General features: G+C 42.7%; 1 protein-coding gene across 1 annotated transcript in view; it reads right to left on the bottom strand.

Annotated features, from left to right (window-relative positions):
- Positions 1-19645, bottom strand: part of sema6e (sema domain, transmembrane domain (TM), and cytoplasmic domain, (semaphorin) 6E) — a 208577-nt gene extending 188932 nt beyond the window's left edge. Inside the window, 1 exon segment of the mRNA XM_042489201.1 lies at positions 19482-19645. The gene's annotated coding sequence lies outside the window, so the exon portion shown is untranslated.
- Between the last annotated feature and the right edge of the window lie 539 nt (positions 19646-20184).

The raw sequence follows: 20184 nt of genomic DNA, 5'->3' as shown, positions 1-20184 counted from the left end.
TTGATTAATATCTAAACATCACATTTCAGCACACTATCGCATCTCCATGTGCAGCGCAATGCACAGAAAGCTATCGTGTCATCAGCTAACTGAGCTAAATAACACAGTATCAGAGCTACAAACAAAAACATGTGACTGGTTGACACTGTTGAAGTAGAGGTTTGCTTAGCTTGTATCTGTAGCGCATCACGTCCATCTGCAGACACAAGTATTGAGCGTCACTTTGTAGCTTCATATCAGCAGCTTTCGCTGAAAATCACTTGCAGCCTGTTGCTGTCGCTTGAAATTTGAACACAGCAAAAAAAGAAAAGAGCTGTTTTAAAAAATACCAGTGTAAGTGTAGAACCAGTGCTGAGTCCAGTAAACCACTGTGACCTGCACTAACAGGATGATTGATAAGGCTGTCAGAAGGCAACATGTTTGTGCATTTTTTTGAGCAGCGGCTAATAAATCTGTGAGAGGAGCTGAGGAGCGTGGCCTCCTCTGGAAACAGAGCGCAGCGCTGGCCTCTCTCTCTCTGCGATCTGCTGTCTATTAAAGGAAAACATGTGGCGCGGTGTCTCGTTTCAGGGAAAGTGAAAACACACACCCGCTGAGCTACAGCGCGGAGCAGAGGAGTCGGGCATGTTGTGACTCTCTCCTTCCTCTGGATCACATTCCCTCTCCACATCGCCGCGGGGGGGAGGGCTAAGTGAGGTGACCCTTCCTTACCGTCATCACCAGGATTCGTACACATTTTTACCGATAATATCCATGACAATGAGGCAAACTTTGAAGACCATAAATTCTCTGAAACGACCGCTGATCGTTTTTTTTTCTTAACTATTTAATACGTTTTTTTTTTTACATACATATTATTTACAAAATAATGACAGGACAGGATTAGAAATGAATGTTTAAATATAACTAAGGACCTGCTCCTAAGATATTAGAGCGCGGGAGGTGAAGGGGGGAGACATGTTAATTTGATTTTCACTGGGGGAGGGACTTAGGTTTTTGATTTTGGCTTAAGGGGAGGGGCATATACATTTAATTGACTGTTTTTTGTATTTATTTTAAAAACGATTTTTAAAGAAAATATGTTTGGAATGTTTTTTTGAAAAATGTGGGCCATTTTTGTCTATTTTTAATGGAAGAAAATGGTGGTGTTTTTTTTTATGTTAGGCATTTTTTTCTTTAAAGTATTTTCATGTTTTTTAAAGAAAAACAAATGGCAATTTTCAAAGAAACATTTGGGTGATTTTTTTATTTTGGTGATTTTCATAGAAAAAAAAGTATATTTCTTTAATATCTTTATTTTTTGCAAAAAAACATTTTTTTAAATTTTGGGTGATTTTTAAATAAAAATGTTGGCAATTTTTCTTTTAAAATGTTGGCGATTTTTAAAGGAAAATCCTTTAAAAATCTTTGGTGATTAATACCATCGATCACAGCCAGAAACTGCCAAAACAACATTATCATTGGATTTTCAAATTTCAAACTGTCCTTGAACACATAATGTGTTTCACACAGGCTTGCGAAATTTTGTCAGAACTTTTCCAAAACTTTCAGGGTTTATTCTGTTTCCCAAAACTTTTCCAGGCTTTTAAATTGCTATTTGCAAAATGACTTTTCCAGGTTTTTCATGACCGTACGAACCCTGAGCGTGCAGCCCCCCCTCCCCTGACACCTCCTGGAGAAAATCAATCAGTATTCAGGTCATGCCACAGGGACGCCCCTCAACAGCTGACCTCTGACCCCTGAGGTCCGTCGTCAGAGAGCGTGACAGGGATTTGTCTGTGCTGCTTCATGTCTAACAAAGTCCTCGTGTCGGTGAGGGGGGTGGGTGGGGGGGGCGTGACCTGACCCCGTCCACCTCAAACACAATAAATCCAGCTGAGGAGTTCAAGGTGGCCTGACCTGCGTCCGACCTCGTCTCTGGAAACACGGCCAGAGCTCCAGCTGAACCTCGCCCCCCCCGTCCTCGCCGCCCCACAAACAACACATTTATTCCCTCGTACTTCGCCACAGCCGACCGTGTGACATCCCAGCAGTTGGAGCGCCTTGTTCCTGTCATGGGGGGTGCGTGAGGGGGCAGCATTAGCATAGTGTAATTACTCAGGGGAAAGATCCAGACTCCGAGGAGCAAGACGTAACCCATAATTTGCCATTGTGCTCCCGACGCAATTGACAGTGGGTCTATGATATTGGAGATAAATGTCGGAATTCAGGCTGTTAGTTTAACTGATGGTGCATTCAGTATGATAATAACCACGGCCCGCACACGGCGAATCTGATGAGCAGCCTCGCAATCGCTCTTCACTACTTTTCCCTCCCCTCCGTGGGGTATTATCATGCTAATCTAAAAAATACATTTCGGTGAATGAGGAAGTATAATAGGAAGCAGGGACCTGTGGAAGCGCGAGGAGACAAAGAGGGGGGATATTCACCAGGCGCCGCCTGAGCAGAGCGCGGTGACAAATGGACACAGACATTTCGCCGGCTGCTTAATTAAAAGAACATAGCCTAATTAAAGAGATCTTCGTGGTGAATGGACCGCCGCGTCGCACCAACTGACCTGTGTCCCCCACACATGTTGGCCACAGAGCAGCCAGGTTTTTTTTTTTTTACACATTTCATTTTCACATCAGAGAGCTCTGAGTGACGAGCGGCACGCGGCGAATCGGAGCAGGAAGTGCGCCGGGTCGTGGTGGGGGTGCTGGTTTCTCTTCAATGACTCGTGATTTCCATTAGACAGTAACGAAATTTGCACAAGAGATTTGATTAAATGTAATTTCACGTCTTTACACAAAACATCGCACAACACGTATCTGCATCCTGTAAGAACAGCTTTGGTTCGAGGATTTCATCTTTAACACAATAAATCTGATTTTTTAGTAACCATGATTTTATGTCACTCTAAATTTAATCTCTTTATGACATGATGCCAACAGGGCAGATATCTGAATTTTAATGAGCGACAAGCTGCCGAGCGATACAAAGAATTTACTGTTGACGACATCAGGCGTCACCACGTGACTCCTGTAACTTCAAGAGCACAAAGCGTGATGTGTTCTGCCGTAATTGTGGAAGTAAAATGCAAACGTTTCAGGAGATTAGACGGTATATTGAAGATTTGCAGTTATTCTGTCAGCTTGTGCAAAAGTTTTATGATGACGTTTGGTGAAATTGCGCCGCCATGAAGCCTTTTTATGAGTGACACCTGCACAATCACTGATGCAACCCAAAACAATCGTTCTGCCATGAGGTCAAACCAACACTGAATGGCCGTGACCTTTGACCCCTCACACTGTACTGCACTAAAAAACCAACATGACAGTATAAAGGATGTTATTATATGGGCTCAGGAACTCTTTGAAAAACCATCGCTGGTAAACTCAGCTCATCAAGTTCTATTATGCAAAGTGAAAGCGAGATTTCAACAACATCCAGAAAACCGCCGACTTCTCTGGACCGGAGCTCGTCTGAGACAGACCGATACAGAGCGAAAAAGTGTGCTGCGGTCTGACAAATTCACATTTGAAATTGTTATTGGAAATCATGAACGACTTGTCCTCCAGGCTAAAGAGGACCAGACTGTTACCAGCGAAAATTGTTTGAGCTGGCAACTGTTTTGTTGCTGCTAGATTTTTGTTCTTTACTTTTTTTTAAAAAAAAATATGCTGCTAGTTTGGGAGGCATCATTTCTAAAACATTGTGGCAATTTGTTTACCTGCAAATGGTCTTTTTTGGCAAATTGTAAGGTAAATATTTAGCCTTTTTTTCTTCATAATTTTTGGTATTTTTTTCTTTACACATTACATTTTAACTTTTTTTAAAAATTTTTTTAAATAATTTTAGCAATTTTCTTCTTCAAAATATTTTGGCATTTTTTAGAGAACACATTTTAGCTATTTTTGTCTTTTTTTTTTAAGATATTTGTTGGGCTTTTCTCGCCTTTTTTGTGATTGGACAGAGCATATGTGTGAAAGCGGAAGAGGGGACGATATGCAGCAAAAGGCCAAGGCTGGAGTCGAACCCGCGACTGCTGCGGCAAGGACTCAGCCAGGACTCAGTCCAGGACAACACCACTCTTCACTATGACCTCCAACATAAACTGAAAATTCAGTTTACGCATTTCACCGTCAAAGACACTAAACTAAACTTGATATTAGATGTTTTACAGTAAAGGCAGAGTTTAGTTTAGTTTAGTTTGTTCAGCGAATGCCTTAACAACGACATTAGTCAAGCAAACCCGCGCATGCTTTGTAATGAATTCTTTGAAGTATTTTCCTACTCTAATGTTTACCTGCTTAGCATCAAGGTGATGGTGAAAATGGCTGCTGTCACTGAACTATGCAGCACTGTAAAATCCTGCCTGACAGGAGAAGAAGCAGCTGGACGTCCTGACATTTCGTCCTCTCAGTACCTGCAGCTACAGGCCCTCACTGCTGCTGCAGGGCTGCCGTCAGCCTCAGACACCACCGCAGAGTCATTCCTCTCAAACAGCCACCTGTCACCGAGTTGTGACATTAAAGTAATAGCGCGGGGATGGCGGTGGGTGCTTTGTTTACTCCGAGTCGGTTTTTGGGCCGTCAGTCACCAGAAACTGCCCCCCGGGGGAGACGGTGGAGGCAAAAGGCAGGAAGGCAATGAGGAGAGATCAAACAGCTGACAAGGACTCGCTGGCTGGAGGAGGGCGAGGCTCGAGTCACAGTGAGGGATTTCTGTTTCTGGAAGCCAGTTTACAGCCTCACAGTAAATTAATGAACATGTTTTCCTGCTCCGAGCAGCCAGCCACATCACCGCGGGCGTGCACACACACACACACACAGACACACACTCGATTAGGGCTAAACTAACCGTCAGTGATTATGAGATTGTGCTCATGTTTGGAGAATCACAGTTTGACTCTGAATCTATTTTCAGACAAACAGTTTGACCCTTTTCATCCACAGCAGCTCTAAAATTCAAGAGCACGCTCCGAACTGATGATCAGACATGTAAACTTACTGCACGAGACAAAATAAAGGCAGACATGCACACTGTGGGGCCTCTTTTCCACCAAAATTACCACATGAACGAGCAGGCAACAGACTACTTTCCCATCATTCACCAGAATATCAGCTCCTCCCCTCAGACAGACGGTGCAGAGTCCTCCACAGCAGACAAAACCGGTTCAAAAACTATGTTGTCCCACTGTCCATCAAAGCCTCAACACCCCCAAGGCTTGAATATGTAATACTGTATGTCTTATTTGCTGTAACGTGTGCATTTTCATGATGGGCATGTGCAGTTGATGGATGAATGTATTTGTATTCTGTTGTATTTTACTATAAAGTCTATCTAAAACTAAAATCTAAAAAAATTTAAAAAATCTAAACCTCGAAAAAGTCAGCGGATAAAAACTGTGTGCACGGCTCTGCAGCAGACGAGGATGCTTTTCTGTTCATTTTGTTATTGGGACATCACCGACTGTCACACAGGCTGGAAAACAGCTTATTTAACAGTAGAAAGCAACATGGAGGCCGGTGAAAATGTTACAATGGTTACAGTGCTGCTTGGACGGAGACAGACAGTATTTTTTGGCGGTTTGTCTTTGCATGTCCCCGGTTACAATAAATACCCCTGATTGAGTTATATTTTTGACTGAAGCACAGTCTTGATGTACTTGGTTCATAGCTGGACGGCAGGCTGCAGCACAATAAAGTGTGTAAAACATCAATAAAAACAATTTAAACAGACAGGAAAGGAAAGCATTTATATAAGTAGCCTACTCGGCCATGGAAAAATCACAAAAATCAAGGAAAAATGCCGAAATAAACACAATCTCAGCGAGTCGACAGCATCAGCCTACAAGACGCGATGGGATTTAGAGCTGCACGGAGGACGGAGCAAAACATCATGTCATCGACACGCTGCTGGTAGAATCAAGGTGTTACGACATTACCAAATCCAAAATCTTTGACCATATTTAGTCTCATATCACAATATAAATATAGCCCTGAACTGACAGGATTTTCTGCTTTTCGTCATGTAAATTAGATGAAATTAACATTTTAGTCGAGCTAAAACAAGAAATTTGAGAACACGACCTTTGCCTTTTTGATTTTTTAAAAAGTAAAATAATGCTTCATTTATGTTCAGCAGTTTGTAATGTGCATTAATTAACTGTTTTAGACTCCTGCATGGATTCTCAATCGTTCAGCTGAGGCTCAAGATGCACCTCTGAATTATTTTTTCCTGACCAGAAACACTCACCCTCTCACCCTCCCTCCCACTCACTCACAGCTGCAGGGGTGAGTCAACACATGGTTAATAGACTGACACACTCGCTCTCTCTCTCTGTAGTCCAGGGCAGCGTCGGGGGAGGGGAGAGGTGTGTTTTACTCACCCTGGACCGCTGCCCAGTTTGGATTCATATGACACTAACTGAACCCCCCGATAAACCCCCGCGCTCTCTCCCCAAAGAGCCGTTTATAAATAGCCCGGATTGGATGGAAACGAGCCCGGAGTTCTGAGAAATGGAGGAAAATGACCGAGCTAAGTGTGGGCGAGCAAGCACACTTATCTTACACCGCGTCTGAGCCAAAAATCCACTGCACATATGGTGACCACCGAAATATACACAAATAATTAACTATAGATTATAAACAGCCGGAATCCGCCTCGCACTCAGGTACAACAACACAACACTACACACACACACACACACACACACACACACACACACACACACACACACACACACACACGGGTACCACACTTCATACACACACAAGGAGTTTAATCTTAAAAGAAAAAGCAGAGCATATTCTAAATTTAACACCTTCCAGATTTAAGCGCGCGGGGATGCAGCAGAGTGTTGTTTGCGGCAAATCAGCCACAATTCCTATCTGCAGAGCGCAGGGTGCATGCATAAGAAATGGGATAAAGAGCCGCAGGGAGGAGGCGGAGAGTCGGGAATCCAATCTGAGTTTCATAAACCATCAATGAACCTTTCACCTAAAAACCAGAGTCCCCAAAGTTTAACTTCACGCCGTCTGTTCAAAGCGCGCACCGCCCACCGGTTGCGGCGGGACCTGGTCAACTTCTCAAGGAAGGAGGTCAAACAGCTCGGCTATTTTTGGGAACTTTGGAAATGAGATGCAGTTGAGTCTGTCACACACTGAGAGGAGGAGGAGAGCCATGTTATAAGGGACTGTTCTGTATTTATCACAGGACGGGGGTGAAGCTGAGTGACTTGGGGAAAATGCATAACCCTCCCTCCACCATAAGAAGTTTGATGTTTGGAAGTCGAAAGTTGAAATTAAATTCCTGGAGTTTTCACTCTTATCGTTAGTTCATGCATACATTTATTTTTGGACACATTGAATGAGATGAAGTGATTTAAGTTAATATCAGTATTTTAAGCTCAGATTTGTTTATGTTTGTTTTTTCTGATGGAAGCGTTTATCCCACATGATGTGTTCAAGGACCGTTGGGAATTTGAAAATCCAATGATAGTTTCTGATTTCACAGTTTCTGGCACTGATTAATGGAATCAAACTCGCCAAAAAAATTAAAAACAAACAAACAAACAAAAAAAATTACCAACAGTTAATAATTAAATTGACTGTAAAAATAAAGACTTTTTTTTTTAAATAAAAACTTTAAAAGAAAAAAACTACCAAGATTTTATAAACAAAACAACCCCCCAAAAAATCACCAACATAAAAAAACAGCAAAATGTTTAAATTAAATTGGCTGTAAAAAAACCAACATTTTTTTAATTCTAAAAGTAAACAATAAAAAAAAATCAGAAGATATTATAAAGAGAAAAAAATTACCAAAATAAAAAAAGCAAAATAATCATAATAATAAAAAAATCATACATTAAAAATACAGCCATTTAAAGTTATATGCCCCTTCCCTAAGCCAAAATAAAAAGTTCCTTAGAAAATATTTGACATGCCTCCCCCTTTTTGCACCACCTTCTCCCCACTCATAAATAAGGAACAGTCCCTTGCTATCTGCATATTTTCCGTGAACACTTAAAATAAATGAGATATGTGAATACCTGTCAGTGTGTGTGTGTTTGTGTGCATGTGTGTGTGTGTGTTTGTGTGTGTGTGTGTGTGTGTGTGTGTGTGTAGCAGGGACGGGATGTGACGAGACATCACGGAGTGAACGCAGCAGCTTTGGATGAAGAGGACAGAAAAAAAGGCTTATCTTAGGTTTTTAATTTCCTGCTTCATTTCACGTTTCAGGACCATAAAAATTCTCATTTCGAAAAAGTGCAATAAGCAACAATGAGACATGATCATAACTCTGAATTACTTCTATAGTTACTAAGCAGCAAACCCCCCCTCCTCTCAGACACTCAGACACACACACACACACACACACACACACACACACACACACACACACACACTGCAGTCAGCCTAATTGCTTTAGCCAAGATGTGACAAGCCAGACAATCGCTGTGCAACGGATTCTCAAAAGAGAAACCTAAAAAAAGTCAGATATCAGATATTCAATCCCTCAGTCTCACTCTGCCAGAAACTCTTAACCCACAATGCTTTGCACCAGCCTCTGTTCTGCAGATCTGCTCTGAACAGTCTTCTCTCCAACAATAACACTGTGCAGCCGACTTCACACGACTCGGTGCAGGAAGTGTTCAGTGCATTTCAGCTGGATTTTACTCCAATGGGTCACATGACACCACGAGAAACATTTACAGACCTTTTTACGCACAGAGAGTTCGGCTAACAAACAAAAAAAAACAAAACTGGCCTGTAATTATTTCACACTAAAACTATTCATGCCAGCAGTGATGTGAGTTCCACATAAAACATTATTCAGGGCTCCTACAGCGAAAAACAACTTCAATTTGGGACTTTTTAATAGCATTTGGTATGAAATTTGAGACCAATTTGCAATAAGGAAAATTCAACAACAAAAACAACATGAACCCATATCAATCACTAAGTTAATTTTTACTAATTATTTCAAGATTTTACAATGCAGCCTTTGGAAAAATCATTACTTTTTTTTTCTTTTGCGTTTTTAAGATTTTTCTTTCTTTTAACAGTTTGATTTAAGACATTTCAATACAAATTAAGGCCATATTTTTGGATTAATAAATTGAATGCCTTTTAAGACTTAAGGATCCGCAGGAACCCTGATTGACTCAGCAACATCCAGTGATGATGACCCGAACAAAAACCCAAAACAAAACAAAATAAAACAAAAAAGTATTGCTTTGTCATCATATAGTATGTAAAGGATTTCCATTCACTGTATTCACTCCCACATGAGTAGCAGCCATCAATCCGATCTGATCAGCTCTGATCGGATCAACAGATCAATTATGCACCTTGTTAGTTACAAACTGCTGCTGAGGAAAAAACTAAAGGAGAGCTCTGCCTGCGCTGCTTTCATGGACCCGTAAAATCCTCCGAATCTGAAGTGGTGTAGCAGCTTCTAATAATATTTTTTACTTTTTGGAGTTGCAGAATTACAATTTTACTGAAATATCTGCTGCAAATCGTGCTCTCTGTCACTTCCACTATGTGACAGTGGACATAAACAAAGGATCGGGTGGGTCAAAAGCTCAAAATAACCAATCCTGACCAGTTAAATAACGTGTTGATTGGGCCTGATAACCATCCTTCAAATCTGATCGGCACATCCCTTATCGCATATTAATTTTCTGTTGGTTAACTAATGTTTCAGATCAATCGGAGCACACTTCAGGCTGCAGAAACATGTGACAGATGTGTCATCAGTTTCGACACTGGATCAAAAAGTAGCAGACAATAACCATTAATAATGAAGACAAGTCTTTACATGAGCAGATCGTTCGGTGTCACACCTCGCCTGGCGTTCATTCGTTCTCCACTTTCTCCCCACTGAAGCCGTCATGAGATTACCTGCATTAAAACTACATACACAAAGTTTTCTTATCTTAAAATTGCACAAAGCAGGAGCTTAGCGTGCAGCTGACTCCTAAATCAAACCCAAATTAAAAGTCTGGCACAGAAGTTTAAACAACAACAGACTAACGAAGAGTCGAAAAACAGAGCGGTGCCAGCAGATCTCGGGCATCGGCAGCCAGCTTTAATGAAGCCAACCTGTTTTTCCATCATGTCTGGATCAGCCTTGTTTTCTCTCAGTTTCATCAGCTGTGAGATTTCAATCTGTGTCGTGTTGTTTTACTCCCGACATGCAGACAAACATGTCATGTGAGGACAAAGTATCCCATCAAAGAGGATGTTTCCAGTGTTTGTTTTGGGATGAGACGAGGTTTTGACGTCTGTCAACAACAACTTCCTGTGTCGGGAAACAAGACAAATGTCTGCTACCCCCCTACGAGCTTTTTAAGAGCGTGCACCAAATCAGAGCGAGGTGGTGAGAGGCCCGGGGTGTCTGGTAGGTCTTTCAGGGAAATAACCTCTGGCACAAAGATGGATGGTTACATTTCCTGCAGCAACAACAGCCGTTTGTTTGGAGGAAATAGGAGAGTAACGGGGCTGTTAGTGCGAGCCGTGATAGCCACCGAGGCCGAGCAGGCAAAGAAAATAACTCCACTAACACAAACGAAAACTTCACAAATTGAAAAAAAAAAAAGCAAGGAGAGGACGTTATGGAGACGCCCACGCTGCTTGATTGAGAGCCAATCTCTGAGAAACGGAGCACAGAAAACCCACGGCAACGAGCACTTAGCAGAGAGGATGGAGATGAGGAGGTGCTGCTGTGGAGGAGGGCAGGATGGAGGAAAGTTACCCACAATATGCACTGAAATATACATATTACCTGAGAGGTTTATGGTAATGAAACTCACAAACTGTTTACAGACTAAAGAGCCTGAAGGATCATAAACACTGATGCCAAAGAAAGCCGCCTGTTTGCAACACCAGTAAACTGCAAACTTGGTAATAATGAAAATCAAGCGAACCTGAGATCAGACACTCGTGATGCTCCTCAGGTGAGCAGCGTCCAGGTGAGATTTTTGTTTTTCTGTGCTTATCGACCGCAAGCGAGCAAACAAAAACCACAGTATCCACAGCACCGGGGCGGCACTACGAAGCCAGGTTAGTGCCTCGGCAAGGTCTGTTGAGTTTAAAGCCAGGGTTTCCTGCACTCAAAGGTGGCCCTCTTTAACATGGCTGTATCGCCATGGTAACTTACATGGCAAACTTCAACTGGTTGGGAGCAGGTGAAGTTCTGAATTTCAGCTGAAAAGCGTCTTTCACAGCTTCTCTGAGGGGCGTCACTCTGTATTCAGTGTCAGCATATGAGCCAAAAGCTTTATAAATACACTTTATACAACTTGTTGAGCCGTAATGTTACATTAATGCCTCGAAACAAAGCCGCACAGTTATCGCTGTGCATTGCAAAGAGCCTATTGTTAATCAGAGATGCAGAAAAAAGCAGGAAAGAATACCGTTTCCCTTTTTCATCTGGTTGCGGCCCTCACTGAGCGACTGAATGTGTCTGTGCCTGTTTTCAGGTCAATTTGTCCACAGTGGCTCTAAAAGAAGCTTCTTTAAAAGCACAGATTGCATCATACATTAAAAGGTCATTTAAATGTGACTTAAATGAGCTTGTCGAGAACATTTCTACTGTCGGTGTCAGTAAATCTTTGTTATATTGCAGTTAAGAGAATAAACTGTATAAACATCTCTGCTGATTCACTAATATTGTCTCATGTTGTATAAAAACAAGTGTTTTTTCACAGTGTTTGCAGTTATTTCTCGTCCGGAAGCAGGAAGAAGAAGAAGAAGAAGGACAGACAGGAGGTTGAGAAGTCAGGGGGCCGATTTGCTCCACTTTCAGCCTGGCTGGCTAATCAATGATGCAGGAGGTCTGCACTCATTATGAAGTGATTAAGAGATCATTTGGAGCAACAAACCAATGCACTTGTGCCGTCCCACAGCCCACCCAACTAAGAGTTCAGCAATCAATAGGTGGCATGTACGGCCAGAGGCGATTTACAGAGACACTTGTTTCCTTATTTCAGCCATTAAACAGCAGAGTGGAGTCAGAGTTATGTTTCTCTCACAGAGTGTGTTGTGATGTCTGTATTATCTTAATCTTCTGGGAGTTAATATCATCCTACTGAGCGGTAAGGTTTTTAAAATAAACAGGATTGTGGGGGATTGTGGGTGACGTGGCTGAATGGGAGTTTTGGAAGATCTTTGCGCTTAGTCATCAGCTAATAATCCTTTAAAACGCTGGAAATCCGCACACATACGAAGCCGCATTAGCCGCTGCTTCACATGAAATATGCATGAAAAATGACAAGGATTCCTCTTTGGATGATTCATTTTTCTTTCCTTTCATGAGAGATCCTTTTCGTTGTGCATGCTCCTTCCAAGCCGCCCTGTGGGGAGCACGCACACCGAATCAAAGAGTCTGTGTGTGTCTCTGATAGCATGCCGTGAAAAGCTACCAGGCTTCATCCAAAAGGCCACCTGATACAGAGAGCACGAATCCACACGGCTGAACTCAGTATGTGTAAGTCAGGAAATGTCGAATTATCGTGTCAGTCCAACTACAACTGGACTTTCAGAATACATGTAGCCTGACTGAAATCTGACTAAATCAAATTCATCTAAGTCGGACTTTAACTTTACTCGGTGTTCTGCGTGGTCCTAGTCTTCGCACCGGCCTCCGTGTGTTTGGAGATAGGGACATTTGTTATTTCGGAGGGGGGAAGAGGTGCTGCAAAACAGTTCAAGCATTAAAAAACAATTCAAGCGCTGAGGAGGGTTCTGTGTTTTTAATTTTGGCTTTGGTGAGGGACATACCACTTGAAATGGTCGTATTTGATGTTTATTTGAAATTCTCTGATAAATAGAGTACAGACCCAAAACACCTTCCTTAATTGGTGATTTTTAAAGAAAACTTAATTTTTTTTTGGAAACCAATAATTCAATTCTCCCCCGGTGCTTGTATACTGGGTAGAGAACAGTAGTCCAATCAAATATCCCGATTAACCGTAGCTCAAATAAACTGTGCGTGTAAACGTACTGACTGACTGTAAAATCACAGAGAAACCTCAGTGCACGACTTTACAAAGACGCGAAACAAAGGAGAAGAAAACATTCAGCAACCGAGGCTTAAATTCTCAACAAGGATTCTTTCATGAAGAAAAACACGAATGTGAGGCAGTTTGCTGACACTGCGAGCTCCAGGTTCTGTTTCCCTCTAATTGCTGGACTCCGTCCACCTCGCTTCATGAAGCGTAACCAGACAGTCATCCAGTGTTCCTGCCGCGCTGCTTGTGGCCGCGGCGGGTTGGCAAGCGGAGCCCGAGTCCATGTTCGACAAGGGGTTAACGTTTCTGAGGAACAGCTCGACAAAACCACAGGAAGACAGCCAGTCTGGACGGACGGACCGAGGCCTGTCACTTGTCCAGTTTGTGGTCTGCCGCCTGCCGCCATCTTTTCTTCTTCTCCTCTCCTTCCCTCTAGCCTCTCTCTGAACTCGGAGCTTTTCCTCCCAAATTTTACACACTCATCAGCTCGGCTATAATTTCCAGAGCTGCAGAAACCGCAGCGGGACCGCAGGAGGTTCGCCACTGCACGCCTGCTTTTGGAATCAAAAGTCCTCACGAGTCTGCCAAGGACTCAGATGTAATAGCTGATGATTGGACGAGCAGACAAAAAAAAAAGGTTTTCAGCACTGAAAACACCCTCTGAATTCACCTTTAAAGGCCCTCTGTGTTTGGGAAGATTCATACATAAAGTTAATTTTTTTCAATGAAATTAAAAAAATGAGCAGATTTTCACTTTCTCCTCCTTTACAGTAGGGGTCGACCAATATCGGTGAGGGTCGATACAGATAGTGATTATTAGTAGCGATAGAGACTGATAACCGATATTTGGAACCGATATGCATTTGCAATAAAAATCAAAATCTGTCTGTCAATATTTCAAATTTGGAATATAACATAACTCCAGCACAAATTTTGTTTAAATGCCTTTAGCAAACATGAAAATTCAAATAAAAAATGAATAGAATAACTCTGTGAGGTTTTAAAAAGTAAAAGTTCCTCCCATGCTGATACTCTCTTTGCACTTTTTAATCAAATTTTATTGGCGACCGTTTAAATAAAACGCTGATACAAATAATCAGCGAAATGCAAAATATTGGCTCCAATAATCGGTCAGGCTGATAATCCGTCGACCCCTGCTGGAAATAGATCAATAGATCAATCTCTTGTTTAAAATGAAACCCATCTTCTTTGTAGCTTCCATGTTGTTCCCACTTTACAACCTCAAAGCTCATCAACACAACGAAGGCGGAAGAACGACGTCCAAACACGGAAACTACGACCTTCGACATCACATGAACATTAACCGATCCTGCAGAAACATGGCGGTGCATCATGGCGATTCCCGTAGACGAGAACCTGCTCCCTATGTCGAGTTACACACATTGAAGTAACGAAAACACGATTATTTTCAGTAAAGAAAATACACTGATATTTTCTAGTCCATTTCTGACAAATTCGACCCCCTTTGCCTCCACACTCTGCAGTAACAGCAGCAGGGAAACAGATGTAACTGAACCGGCGGGATACATTAAGTCGGCGCTACAGGCAAACTGTAAATGAACTTTAAAAATCACACGCTTCAGTATCTGGGAGATATTCTCCGCACTGAATCAGCAGAAATTCGAGGGGAAACTTCTCCTCAGAGCAGTAAAGAAGCCGTTTCTGCTCGGGTGGAGGAGCGGCTGGGAACTACAGAGAGGAAGAAAAACCCCCCACGCAGCGTCAGGACAGTGATGGAGGAGCCACTTGAGCCGCGCTGCAGCTCCGCCCGCCATTCTTCACCTGTGCGTCTGCAACGCTTGATGCAACATGTTAATGTGATTTCTGAGCAGCTGTGCGGCCAAAAGGGGTCGGAGCTGGAGGCCAAGGCCCGGTGGTCTGAGCAGATAGCCTGCGCCGGCCGCTGCTGTGTCAGCTTAGGATTATGGATGACGGCGAGCCCGCGGGGCTGACAGGTAATAATTCACTCCCCAGGGGTCCCACACCCTCCACTGGACACCAGCAGCTGGGGGAGAGGGGGGCGGATGCAGCCTTGGAGCTCCTTATAACCCCTCCTCTGCTCCTTCTTCCACTCTGTGCTTCAAGAAGCAGGCCTCTGATTGGCTGCCCAGTTGCCAGGGGTAACCGGCCATTATCAAAATGAAAGATGAGGTGCCACAGACCGGAGCCTCGCTCAGGTGCAGGGCCAAACAAAGTCCCATATGCTGCGGATGAGGAGCTGAGATTAACTGTTGCTTCCTGAAGCACGCCGCTGCTCCGGCCCATTCTTCACACGCACGCCGCCGCCGTGTCGCGTTTGAAGTCCGAGACACTTCAGACAAATCACTGTTGTCGAGGTGCCACAACAACAGCCCAAAAAATATCATCCAATGCTCTCAAGTTCCACTGAGCTTGAAATGAGCGCGAGTGCAGCAATTCGCCGAGTTGGCCCGAGGATTTAATGTAACGTTTCTTCACCGAAATTCAGTTTTCGACCTCCGGCCTATCGGAGCGGCGGACTAACTGTGTGTGTATGAGCATGTTCAGATATTGAGCACTTTATCTCGATGATGAAAATGGAAATAGCGGCTGCTGAACGTTCCCCGAGGGCCACAGTCCTCAGCCCTCTGGTTAGGAGCCTATTTCAACCATCATTACCCTGAGGACCATTAGGAAGATGCCATCTGCACACACGGGGCCCCTCCGTCGGGGCCTCTTGTCATTTCAAACTAAAAGCAAGTGGCGAAATGGAAATGGGAAATAAAATTACACACTGGGCTAAATGCACCATTAACCATGCTAACAGAGCAACGGACCTATCAAGGCTGGAAATGAGAGCCGGACCAAGCAATTTTTTCAGAGGTGACGAGGAAATGAATGCACTGCTGGTACTTCTCTCTCTGTTTCACATTTATAAATCAGCCGTCAGCAGAATGAGACTTCCCTGATGGTGCCGAGTTAAAACGGAGAGCAGCTGATTGTTTGCGAGCGTGGGAGACGGCCACAAACGAGGCTTGAATATAGATTTGTTTGCACTATATATAGTGTTAGCGGGAGAGCAGACAGACGTGCCGCTGAGTATCAGACACAATCTCAGGCTGCGCCGGAGCATCTCGCTGTTCCTGCAGGGAAGCAGCACCTCTCCTCGTCAGCAGACCAGGAACATGTCAAATAAAATCACCCGAAACCACATCGCCGTGTCCTCGGAGCAGCTCGCAGTATGAAGTCACTCGATACGTTAACGCGCACAGTGAGGTCGAGCGACGGTCATAGCTCCATTAGGCCTTTTGACTGGATTACTGTTTGTTCGTGGACAAAAATTCAAAACTTTTCCATAATTTTCCAGGACCCCATTTTTTTTTCATTTCCTGCTGTTTTTACAACAAAGATTCAAACATAATTTCAGCATCCCACATGATGTGTTCAAGGACCCTAAGAAATCTGAAAAGCCAACAATAATATCTGTTTTTGCAAATTCTGACTGATAAATGGTGTAATTTTGGCATTTCTTCAAGAAATCAAGCCTTCCAAAAAATAAATAAATATAATGATTAAGTTTTCTATAAAATGTAGAAAAAATTTAAAAGAAAAAGAAAATTTCGAAAAATTGTTTAAAAAAGAAAAGAAAATGCCATCTAAAAAAATCCCTTTCCAAACTTTTCTTAACAAAATTTTTTTAGATTTTCTTTAAAAATTGCCAAAAAAAGATTTTTAAAAAATTGTCAAAATTCTTATGTTTTTTCCAAAAGTTGCAAAGAGAAATTTACAAAAGGAAAAAAAAAAATCTCAAATTTCTTTTTAAATAGATTCACTGTTATGTTACTTTAATTTTGTTTATTATACACGATACATTTCCAGATTTTTTTTAGAAACCTTCTATGATTTTTACTAGTTCCGTGCTTTTTTCAATTCTGGAAAATTTGACTGTGAAATTCCATGACTTCTTCAGGTTTTCCATGACTGGGGGAACCCTGTCCCTGGGAGTATGTCCAACTTCACCACTGTAGGTGGACATATGTCCCCTTTCAGCTAGTTTCTATTGGACCTTCAATCAGTTGACCCAGAACATCACATACAGAACAAGTTAGCAAACAGGTAACGGGTAACATGTCAAACACTGAAAACACGGATACCTTTTTGGCGCTGTACATTTCGTCTCTACTCTACCCTTTACTTGGTATGCAGTTATGCAGTTTGACTTCCGGGTCAAAGCCCGGCGCGGGTACTTCGGAGCATGCACAGAACGCAGATCCAGATCGCATTATTTGAGTGTGTCAGTCCGGCGTTGAGAAATTTGTTTTAGTCCGATTTCAGTCTGACTGACATGTTTACATGTGTTTTAAAAGTCCAGTTTTAGTCTCACCAACACAATCATTCAACTTTTTCTGACATAATGTAAACATACCAACTGTAGAGCTGCAGCAGGAAACCACACGCCATCTGCGGCCTGCCCGTCCTGTGACATGACCACAGCTGAGACGAGCAGGGACAGGGAGGCAAAGACAATCACAAGATCCGACCACACCGTCCTCACTCAGACATCTGACCATGAGTGCATGATATTTCCCTCCAACAACCACAACAGCAGACACAGTCTGCATGAGTTCAATCAAGCCAATGTACCCCTAAAGCTCAACATACATTTTTAAAATGCCCGCTAAACTTTTACAAGGCCAGAGACAGATAAGAGACAAAGACCAGGACCAGGCTGCCTTTGAGTCAGGCAGCAGGGCACAGATTTCCTTGCAACAGATCGAAAAAGTAGTGGTGTAGTCTGTCTGTGTTTGTGCATAGGATAGATTTATTTATTGTTGAAATGTTCTTAGCCTCAACTGAAACTGAACACCCACTGAGGGCGCTGAGAGGGCTAATGCACAACAGGCCGAGACAAATCAGAGTCCCACTCCTCCTGCAGAGGATGCGCAGCTCGAGAGCAGCTCGAAGCGTCGATTTCAATATAAATAAACCTCCGGCAGCTCCTCGGAGACAAACACAGTTCTATTCTCTCTGTGCATCGCGGGAAATATACTCAAATAAAAGAGAAGAGACCTGTTAGGGACTGTTCGTTATTTGTGAGGGGGGTAGTGCAAAAAGTGGGAAGCATGTCAAATAATTTTTAAGCAATGGTAGGGATTTTAGGGGTGGGTTTGGCTTAGGGGAGGAGCATACAACATTAAATGGCAGTATTTTTTGCAAAATTGTGTTTCTTGAAAAATACAATTTCTTTGAAAAATGTGGGGGGGTTAAGATTTTTTTCCTTTAAATTATTTTGGTGATTTTTTTCTTTAATTTTTTTTTTTAAGTTTTAAAAGAAATTTTAAAATAGTATTTTTGGTCATTTTTTGCCTTCACGTTACAAAATCAGTTTATTTTCCAGAAACTTTGAAAACCGAAATTACTGTTGGACTTTTAAATTTCCTGTACAGTTCTGTTAACAAATTAATGCCTCTGTCAAAAAACAAACATAACCAAATCTGAGTTTGAAATTGTGATATTTTATCAAATTCACTTTATTCTACATCTTATTTAGGATTTGGCCAAAAGTGAAATACTTGCATGAACTAACCTGCATGCATAACAAGAGCGAAACACCAAGGCTTTTTTTCAACTCCAGGATTTCGTCTTTAACTCTCATGTTCCCCAGGTCACTCAAGGAAAAAGATATGGGGTTTTGGGGAAGGTGGAAAAAAGGGAATTAAATTTAAAAAATGAAGTCATAACGCTCCTTCCTCTGATAAATAAAGAACAGTCCCTAAGAACAATGAGCTCATCGTTTTCCCTCCCGAGTTTGGCTTTGAGACAAAGCTGCAGCTGAAGTGATTTCGCAGGTTAAATGTGTGCAGACTCAGACGGAGCTGCTTCGGGATAATCGAAGTGTTTCCTTTTGCACGCACACGTTGATTTATTAACGTTATCTGCAGGAGAAACGGAACAAATCCCCCTTTATGCGCTGCTGCTCTCTGCACAAACAGGTCCGAGTAAACATGCTCGGCCTGTTGGAAAATAAAAACCAGGGGATCCAAATTCAATTAGTGTCTCGGGCCAGGGACACGTTATCAGTTACTGATTCTCGGTAAGTTGCAGAGCACTCCTGCAGCAACACACGGCCAAAAAAACATCATAAACAGACATTTTACACAAAGCAAATACAGTGTACAGTGAAACCCAGAGCACAACACGGAGGACAAGCCCAAAAAAATCACTGTATCGTGGACTGAGTGCTGCAGAAAAGACAAAAAAACAGCGGAGAAAAGGAGCCACCAGCCTCCGACACAATAAATCTACTTCAGTAACAGTTTGAGCTCATGAAACGTGTCGGGAAAAATGTGTTTACGTGATTTGAATTCATGCAGATGTGGTGAAATAATGAGTCAGCTGGTAGAAACTTGGAGTCTGTGTAAAGGAGCAAAGTGAGCAGCTGCAGCAGCATCGATAAACTCCTCAACTACCACCCGAAAACACTTCTTCTTCTTACCGTGTTGTTTCCTCCGCAGGTCCGCCGAGGAGCGGCTAAATCACCGGAGGATGTGTCGGTGAGGCGGTAAAGTCTCGGTGAGGAGTTAGTTGCAGCTGGTTGTGTTCGGTGAACGGTGAACGGTTAGTAATCCCAGAGTACCGGAGCGGCGGAGAGACGCCCGTCACTGCTGAGATCAGACTGAGGACTCTACTCACAACACTCCACCACAGCGCTAAACCACGCCCCCCCGAGCGGGTCTGACAGCTGATCCGACCAATCAGAGAGCGGAATCAGGATCGAGTCCTCTCTGATTGGTTAAGAGTTGCAGGGCTTTGTGTTCGGGCCCCTCCCAACTCGAGCTCACTTTTCTCCAGATGTTGAATGCCTGAACATCAGCGGTCAGCCAATCAGAGCGCAGCAAGGGACTTTAAACACACAGGGGGCGGGGCCAATTACAAAAACATTATTCTTCACAAATATTGTATTACATCATGTTAATACACAGAGGCGGAAGAAGTATTCTTTTTTTCTTAAGTGCAAATACTACTCTCAGTACTCAGTACTACTCAGTTTTCTTGGTGCTTTATTCCCCGTAAAGTAACAAACGGATTCAAAGACGAATGTATAATTTTTTTTAAAGATTTAAAAGTCAATAGAGTGGTGAAGTAATGATTCCTAAAATGCAGAAGTCTCTTTGCATTTTTGCACTTCCAGTTTCTTT

This window comes from Plectropomus leopardus, chromosome 7, assembly GCF_008729295.1.
Source record: "Plectropomus leopardus isolate mb chromosome 7, YSFRI_Pleo_2.0, whole genome shotgun sequence".
Classification (NCBI taxonomy): domain Eukaryota; kingdom Metazoa; phylum Chordata; class Actinopteri; order Perciformes; family Serranidae; genus Plectropomus; species Plectropomus leopardus.
This window is presented reverse-complemented; position numbering and strand designations above follow the sequence as displayed.